This window comes from Rhinopithecus bieti, unplaced genomic scaffold, assembly GCF_001698545.2.
Source record: "Rhinopithecus bieti isolate Rb0 unplaced genomic scaffold, ASM169854v2 scaffold_29928, whole genome shotgun sequence".
Lineage (NCBI taxonomy): Eukaryota > Metazoa > Chordata > Mammalia > Primates > Cercopithecidae > Rhinopithecus > Rhinopithecus bieti.
In genome coordinates this window covers 5,210,853-5,219,033 of record NW_016814053.1, presented here as the reverse complement: position 1 = coordinate 5,219,033, position 8,181 = coordinate 5,210,853, and positions in this window count along the sequence as shown.

Below are 8,181 nucleotides of genomic sequence, written 5' to 3'. Positions count from 1 at the left end.
ACAGAAGAAGGAAAGAACAACGATGACAAAAGCATGGAAAGCTAACAAAAGAGGATAAACATACTGCATACTGTGAGTGAACACTGATGCTTTAAATTTTATATAGCAACTTGTTTGGGAAGATCTGCCTTACTTATGAGTGATATCTTACACTTGCCAAAATAAAAGTTGTATTATACCCCCTTGCCAAATCATATTCTACTGAGAGAAGTGACCACACAAATGAAGAGTAAGATATACATGTAAATGCTCTCAAACACACTTCTTCCCCTTTACCACAAAGAAGATAGAATTCTACATTCAGCTGCCATCAGAACATGGCATTCCCTACCAAGAGTAATTTAATGGCAACCAGCACGCTTTGCGAATGAAACACAAATGTCTAGTGGTTTCCAGATCATATATTCAGCACAAAACTTCATTATAGCTTATTTTTATATCACACATAACACCGTTTTAGTTCCATAAAGAATTTGTTAAAATGAATTAATAATAAAGGACTATATAATAAGGAACTCTGAGTTCTGATATTAGTGGTATCTGACTTTTTTATGGACATTGGTAACAAGGAAGAAAACAATTTCCAGTGGTTTTTCAACTACAGACATTCAGTTTTTCAACTACAGACATGTAGTCAAGGCATTCAGAAGACATTTTTATGATTAAGAAATTGTAGTGGGAGGGTAACAATTACATTGGATATTCTCTAGCTAACTTATCTTGGTTTCTGTAATACTATTATCCATAGTGTCACAATATTCAACAAAAGTTCATCAGGCTTCACTGATGTTGTCAAGGCTCATTTGGCCATAAGGGGCAGAGACAGGTCATTCAAGGTGCCCCAAGATAAGAGACATGGGTAAACCAAAATTGGAATTGAAAGCAGTCAGGAACTGAGGTGGCTTTTGTGTGAGTCTGCTTATAAACTTGTATGAGTTGTGTGTGTGTGTGTGTGTGTGTGTGTGTGTCTTTCTCCCTTTCTCTCACAAACTGCATGGAGCACTACTCACACCTTCTCAGTGCATCACTGCTTTGTTCTCCCCATTCTCTTGATCTTCATCCTTGTAATTTCAGCCTGTCCTAGTCCCAAGTCTACTTTGTACCCTTTCAAATCCGTTTCCAAAGCTAACCTGCCCAGTCTCTGAATTTCCCCACTTCTAAATGTCAACAGGAAAGCGAAGAGACAGAGAGAGAGTATGTATGAGTGTCTCATCTTTCCCACCCAGACGCCACTGCTGGTGGCCATCAGCAAACCTAGGTTATCCTCAAATCACATGTGTCCCATCAATCCATCCGGGTCTCACCAGGCCACGGAGTGACTGATTTCATGGGGGATGTGACGGGAGAGAGCCAAGCCAGCTCACAACATGGCATGAAAATGACTAAACATGATACCAGTAAGCCACTCCCATCAGTGAGGACACAGGAGCAGGCACAGGACATGTGACAGCAGCTGTGCTTCCAACAATGGGGGACTCCGTTTTCACTTCAATCTGGAAACAATTCAGAGGTAAAAGTCTTCTCTTCTATATATATATTTTTATTACAAGAAAAAAAATCTCAGACTATGAGAGTTCACAGAAAAAAAAAGAGAGAAGGCACTCCCTGCTAATAAGTAGCTACAGGAAGCATTTTTTCAGACTGAATAGATAAAGCAAGGTATCCTTGGAAATCAAATTGGTTAAAACTAAACAGCAACAACAACAACAAAACCATACCTCAAATAAACTTGGAGCAAATATTCTCAGGGCCCTGATATGTGGAAATGACCATGCCAGAATAGTTCATGAAAAAATAAGTTCTCTCAGAGGAGAAGCAGTAGCCACTAAAGGACCAAAAAGAAGAAATTTAATTTCAAGAAGATGCTGCTGTTAATATCTGTCAGCATTTTCAGTATCAGTTTTAATGTATTTTATTACCTACTCTGGGATTTTCAACAACCCTTAGTGAGAAGGGATTTAGAAAAGAAAGTCCAAACCCAGTTGTGTTCTTGCTGATCATTTGTTACCCATGATTATGCATACATTAACTAGGTGTATAATAAACTGCATACGATTTTCAACCCATAGCAGAACTTACACTCACATCTCTCTTGTTCATTTAATCTGAAAATAGATACTTCTGTGGCTGCTTATCCCAAGAGCTTTGAGCAAATAGGAAAACTGCACAGCAAGTCCATTCATGGCTTTTTCTTTCAAATGTTGTTTTAAGCAATTGCTAGTCCCAATTATCTTCTCACCCATCTCCCCACACATCTCAAAGAAAGAAACTAAAATGACCAGACATCTTCTTGTTCCCAATTCTGCTCCTAAACCACCATAGAACAAGAAGAAAGTGGGTTACCCAATGATTCTAACAGAATATATGTCAATCCACTATCGTTGTTTTTTTTAATGACTTTAAAGATTGTGTTCAGTATAAATTCATTCAAGAACATCTGAACTCTTCCTTGATAGCACTGGAACTACAATGCTAAAGCTCTACAATGGTGGTGAGATAGCATGCCTGGATTATTTCCCCAGGGCCTAGTACAGTGTTTGACACAAGGTTATGACACAATCAATATTTGTTGAATGACTCAATTAATTATTGATAGTAGGCAGGAATGGAGAAAAGGACAAAGGGAGGTAAGGGTCACTAATCACATTTATGCAGGATTTTCTTCCCATCCTGTTAAGTATTTTACTAGCAGGATCCAATCTGGGATGCTTTACTAAACACCGCTGTTATATCAATCTAAATGACAGACAGATAGCTTCTAAGTTGTTTCCATCTAAAAGCAAGACACAAAAGTGGCAGTACTTCCTGTCCTCAATGTAGGCAGTGAGTAGTTCTGAGGCTCTAGAATCATCCTCAAACATGTGAGCCTTTACCAGCTGAAGTTTTGGAAATTACTCAGGTAACACTAAAATGTGACTTGACACAGAATCAGAGATTTTAGAACTGAAAAATGATGGTGTTAATTAGGATTGATGGCACTGGCCATCTGATTACTATTTGTAATTTCATCATTTGAGTTGTAATGCACTGCCTATTAGCTCATATCAATGTCTGGTTATAAAAGTGTTCACAGTGTTTACAATGAGAGGCCTTGGTGATTACAGTCCCGTAAATGTGTGAATAATTGAGAGGTTATGCTGCAGTACATGCCTCATCAAGCTTTCTTTTCAAGTCTCAAGTACATATTTAAAGCTCAACACTAGAACTCAATTATACTTGAATTGCCAGGAAGAAAAAAAAAGAGCTAAATTAACTAAGCTGTCAAAAACACCCTCTGCTTTAAACTTACTTGGACAACTGGACAATAGAAATAGTTCACTCATTTAAGGGTTGATTTCATCTGGTAAAGATTTATTAAGTTTCTTTCTTGGTCCCCAAGAAGATAGATGGAAAGTCAATCTTGATAAAATAGTTTGCAAAATTGACTGGATTGCTAGATGTATATAGCAGATTTGGTACAATCAATATAGAGAGAAGTGAACAGTTTATGTATGATCCAACAAGATCATGTTACAATGGTCTCAATAAATTACGATGGACCCAGCAATAAAATAATTTGGTGCAGTGCGCACTACTCAAAGAGTACAATTAAGTACCTACCATCTTTGCTTTGACTCCACAAGGGAGGGGTCTGTAGTTTGGAAATGAAACTGACCCAACGCATGTGAAAGAGCTCTATTCTTTTCCACTAATAAAAATATATTTCATGTAATACTCTTTTAAAGGATAATTCAAGTTTTTGGGATAACTCCAAACTGTTCTTAAATGAACATATCTTAGAAAAAAAGTGGATGAGATTTCAAAAATAATTACCACCAAAATTCAGACTTAATTAAAATTCTAATTTATATTTATTTTTAATATAACATATTTTGTAATCTGTACAATGGGCCAAGAGAAGATAATCTTGGATTACTCCTTTTATGCTAGGTTTTTTTTAACTTAACCCTTTTTTTTCTTTTGAGACAGAGTCTCTCTCTGTCACCCAGGCTGGAGTACAGTGGTGTGATCCTGGCTCACTCCAACCTCCACCTCCCGGATTCAAGGGATCCTCCTGCCTCAGCCCCCAGAGTAGCCAGGACTATAGGCACGCGCCACCACACCAGCTAATTTTTGTATTTTTGTAGAGATGGGTTTTCTCCATGTTGGCAAGGCTGGTCTCGAACTCCTGGAGTCAAGTGATGTGCCTGTCTCAGCCTCCCAAAGTGCTGGGATTACAGGCGTGAGCCACTGCGCCTGGCCAATTTAAATCTTATTTGAAACACCATCCACAGACACACTTGATAAATACCTTATCCTGAATCCCATACTTATGTAAAATAATCCTTACCACTCAAAATAGAATAGACTTCTATTGCCCTGGAATCACCCACTTAGGTGGTTCCCATTTTAAAACATCTAGAGGCCAGAAAGGGGCTTGGGGGCCTGAAAAGAAAAAATAAAAGAATATAAATATATTTTACTACTGAATTGTACACTTAAAATGGTAAAGATGGTAAATTTCATATGTATATTTTACCTCTGTAATAAAGAAATAAAATTTTTTTAAAATTTAACACATTCTTTGATTTACCTGAAGTTGTTCTCAGCACCTTACCTTAGATGTTAGAATCTTAGTGCTGCTAAGAAGCATAATGTCAAACTCATCCCATTCTCTCATTACAAAGAGGAGGGAACAAAGACTTGGAGAGTTTAGTGACTCATCCAAGGCACATGCAGCCATGCAGTGGCAAAACTGTACTGCAGACCAGCTCTCTGATCTTTGCTCTGATTTTTTCTGTGGCATCATCTATTAACACCAGATGCCCTTCAGAAGCCACCACCATTTTTTTCCTCCCATGTACAGCCTACTGAAGAAAAACAGTAACTCAATTTAAAAAGCATTTCTGTGTACCTACATGCATAGCACTCTACAAGGTAAGGTGGGCAGGTCCAAAGCCAACTAAGGCTAAGCTCCTGTCTGCAGGGGAAGACAGACATGCTCCCGGATGACCATCATCCACAGTCACTAACCTCCCATAAGAGCTGACACAGACATGACCTAGGAAGGCACAGGAGTTAACAGAGTCAGTACAGGTTAGAAGACCTGAGAATGCTTTGAGAAGTAGGTGACAGGGTAGATGAGGAAGATTTTGGCAGGTGGCATGGTGTTCATTCTGGGAAATTCGTTTATTCTGCCAGACTTGTTCAATTTTAACTCATTAAAAAATGGAATCTAAAAATATAGTAGACTATATCCAGTTGATGGATGGTGGCTCAGAATGTTACCACTGACTTCACAGGCGAGCCTGCAGATCACTAAATGCACATTTATCTACATAGCTTTGTCCAAATTATTCATATAAATAAATCCGTCCCCAACACAACGCTTCAATTTTATAATAGGGCATTAAGAGCAGACATTTTATCCACTTTATGGATTTTTAAAATGAGGATCAAAGAGATTGAAGACTTTCCCACAGACACATGGCTGGCAAGTGGCAGAACTGAAGTTAAAGCCCTTTTCTCCTCTGCATTTTCCCTGCATTTACATACCACCATGTTGTCTTTACAATTTTACTGCTTTTAAATCCTTTTTTATGTGCATTGAATAAGGTCACGAACTTTCAGAAAACCGCTACAAAACCAATTTTGATGAATCAGATATAGCTGTTACACACAGTGGACTCACCCACAACCCATCATCGCAACTGTGATCAGCAGCCTAATGTGATCGGGCAGCATCCTCTAGCCATGGCCTGTCAGACATGACATACATACTTGCCTTCTTTCCTAAGAAAACTGGAAACACCTGGATCATGTTAGGTCACTTCTTGGTTTCTACAGCTGGATTTTATGCTTCTCCCCTCTTATGGAGTTGACAATCTGGAAAAAATCTTGATATTCAGCCAAGAAAACAAGAGCCTTTTGAACACAGACATTTCTATATGTTCTGGCAAAGGAGTGGGGAGAGTGAGATGGAAATTATTCCTTATGGTGTATAAATAAAAGTTTGTGGGCAGTAAGAAAGATCGGTCATGACCTTCCAGTAAGGATATGTGAAGCAAGAAAAACCAGCCCATTTTCCTTCTAAACAATCCTCTTCAGCATAACAAGTGGCTGCGTTACGCAAGGTACTTGGTCAGTAGTGCCCAGTGAACAGTAACTTCCAGTCTCCTGTGTTTCAGTTGAACCATCTGCTGTGTGGGTCCACACAGCTGGGCTCTGCTCAGTGGTTCCTCCACCCTCTCTCAAAGAGACACTTGAGAATCTCCTCGCTCCAGGCAAAGGGCAGGGGACCAGGGGTGGGGCAGACCTGCTTACTCTTGTAGCATACTGTTTCTCTGGTTCAAAAAGCTTCTGATGTAAAATTAGTCATCGATTTAGATATTTTTTTCCATGAGCCTGAACTCTCGCTTTCTGAATGTAATGTGTAGATGTAAAATATCCAAACCATGGGAAGAGCTGCAGTTTCCAGGACATGAATATTAAAGCCAGCAACATTCAAAGCAAATCTGGCATTAACCAAATATCACATCCCTACCCAGGCTATAAGCTGAAAAGTCACCATAATGAAAACAAGGAGAGGCAGTTTCCTACCCAAGGAACCATGAAATACTTTGAAATCAGGTGTGAAATAAGGACTCTTTGGCCTTTTGCTTATGGCAAGAACAAGCTAAGGTGTATGTATGTGTGGAGTGGGAAATGCTCTTTGCATTTACTAACTGTGAAACACATGCATCAGCCAGCAGAGAGAAAGCCTAGGTGTGAGGGCAAATTCCACCTGCTGCTGACTGATTTCCTTGATCAAATTGGTTATCTACATATGTTTATTTCCCACTGATGTGTAGTTCAGTGCTTGTGAGCAGCTAGAGATACAAAGATGGGTGTGTCCCTTGTTAAAAGTCTCTTTCTATATGTGCAGTCCTAGTCATACATCTGATCTACCCCGATGCTGTGCTTTTCATCTATTTCACTACACCTGGCTGATAGCCATTAAAGGCAGGTCCCAAGCTCCAGCTTCATTCTTGCAGTTGTCCAAAACATTCTCCAGTTGCCGCTGATCTCACATCCTTCTGGTTCCACTAAGCTCCTAACTCTTGACTTTGCCTCTCATCAGCCAACCTGAAGGTGGCCCCTTTAATTTAATGGCAGTATTTGTATACCCTGGTTTTAAGCCTCCATGTTCCCTTAAGAGAGTGGATCAGAATAATCCTTTGACTTTTTCCATGCTGGAACACTCATATGGTAACTTCCTCCCCTCCCTACCCAGCTCTGGTCCCCAAGACCCAAACTACAACCCTGACCTATGGAGTCCCAGTCCCCATGGAATTGGGGTGGGGAAGAGTGAGGCACTTCATTTCTCTATTGCAGGGCAGCTTGTTGCCTTATAAAGGAGACTCAAGCCATAGGATTAATCAGAAAGACAAACCTCCTTGTGAGACAATCAGAGGAAATAAGGGGATGTTAATGAACAATAGCAAAAAGAAAGAAAAAAATAGCAACCAGGAGTATTCCTACCTCCTCACTGTCTACAGCCAAAAGTTGTGTCTCCTATGTAAAGAAGTTGGCGGCCTTTTTAAAGTGATACTTTAACCATTCTTTGCCCTCAATGAGATCTCAGTAGCCACAGTATTTACAAAGAGCATTCCAAATACAGTCTTTGCCAGGACAAAAACAAGTAAAACTGTTAGAACCTAAATAACATGCTCATAAATTTTACATGGAAGGTGGGTGAGGAATATGCCAGAGTAATGCCCATTCAGCCAGAGAGACCTTCATACAAGAGGATGGGTTTTTAAGATCCTTGAAAAGTAGCAGTAAGACAGCTTAGAAAGCCTGGCAAAGGAGGCAATTCCAAGGGTAAAAGATCCCAAGCACATGGGCTTAGAGCTGCACCTGCTACATGGCTGGAAAGAGAGGATGTTGTGGAGGGAAGTCTGGAATGGTGAAGAAGAGGAAATAGCAATTGCTACTGCTCATTATTCATAATGAAGCCAAGATCTAGAAAGGACGGATAATGCACTGGACCCAGCTTATGCTCCGCCCCCACCCTGGATTCACTCAGCCATGGTCTCCAGCTGCTGATGACTCTTCAGGAAGCTTGCCCAGCACCAAGCAGTCATATAGGCCACAAGGAGAAGTTTTGCTCTTCACTGGAGGAAGGGTTATCTCTGTCTTCATTGTGACAATCTGCAGGCT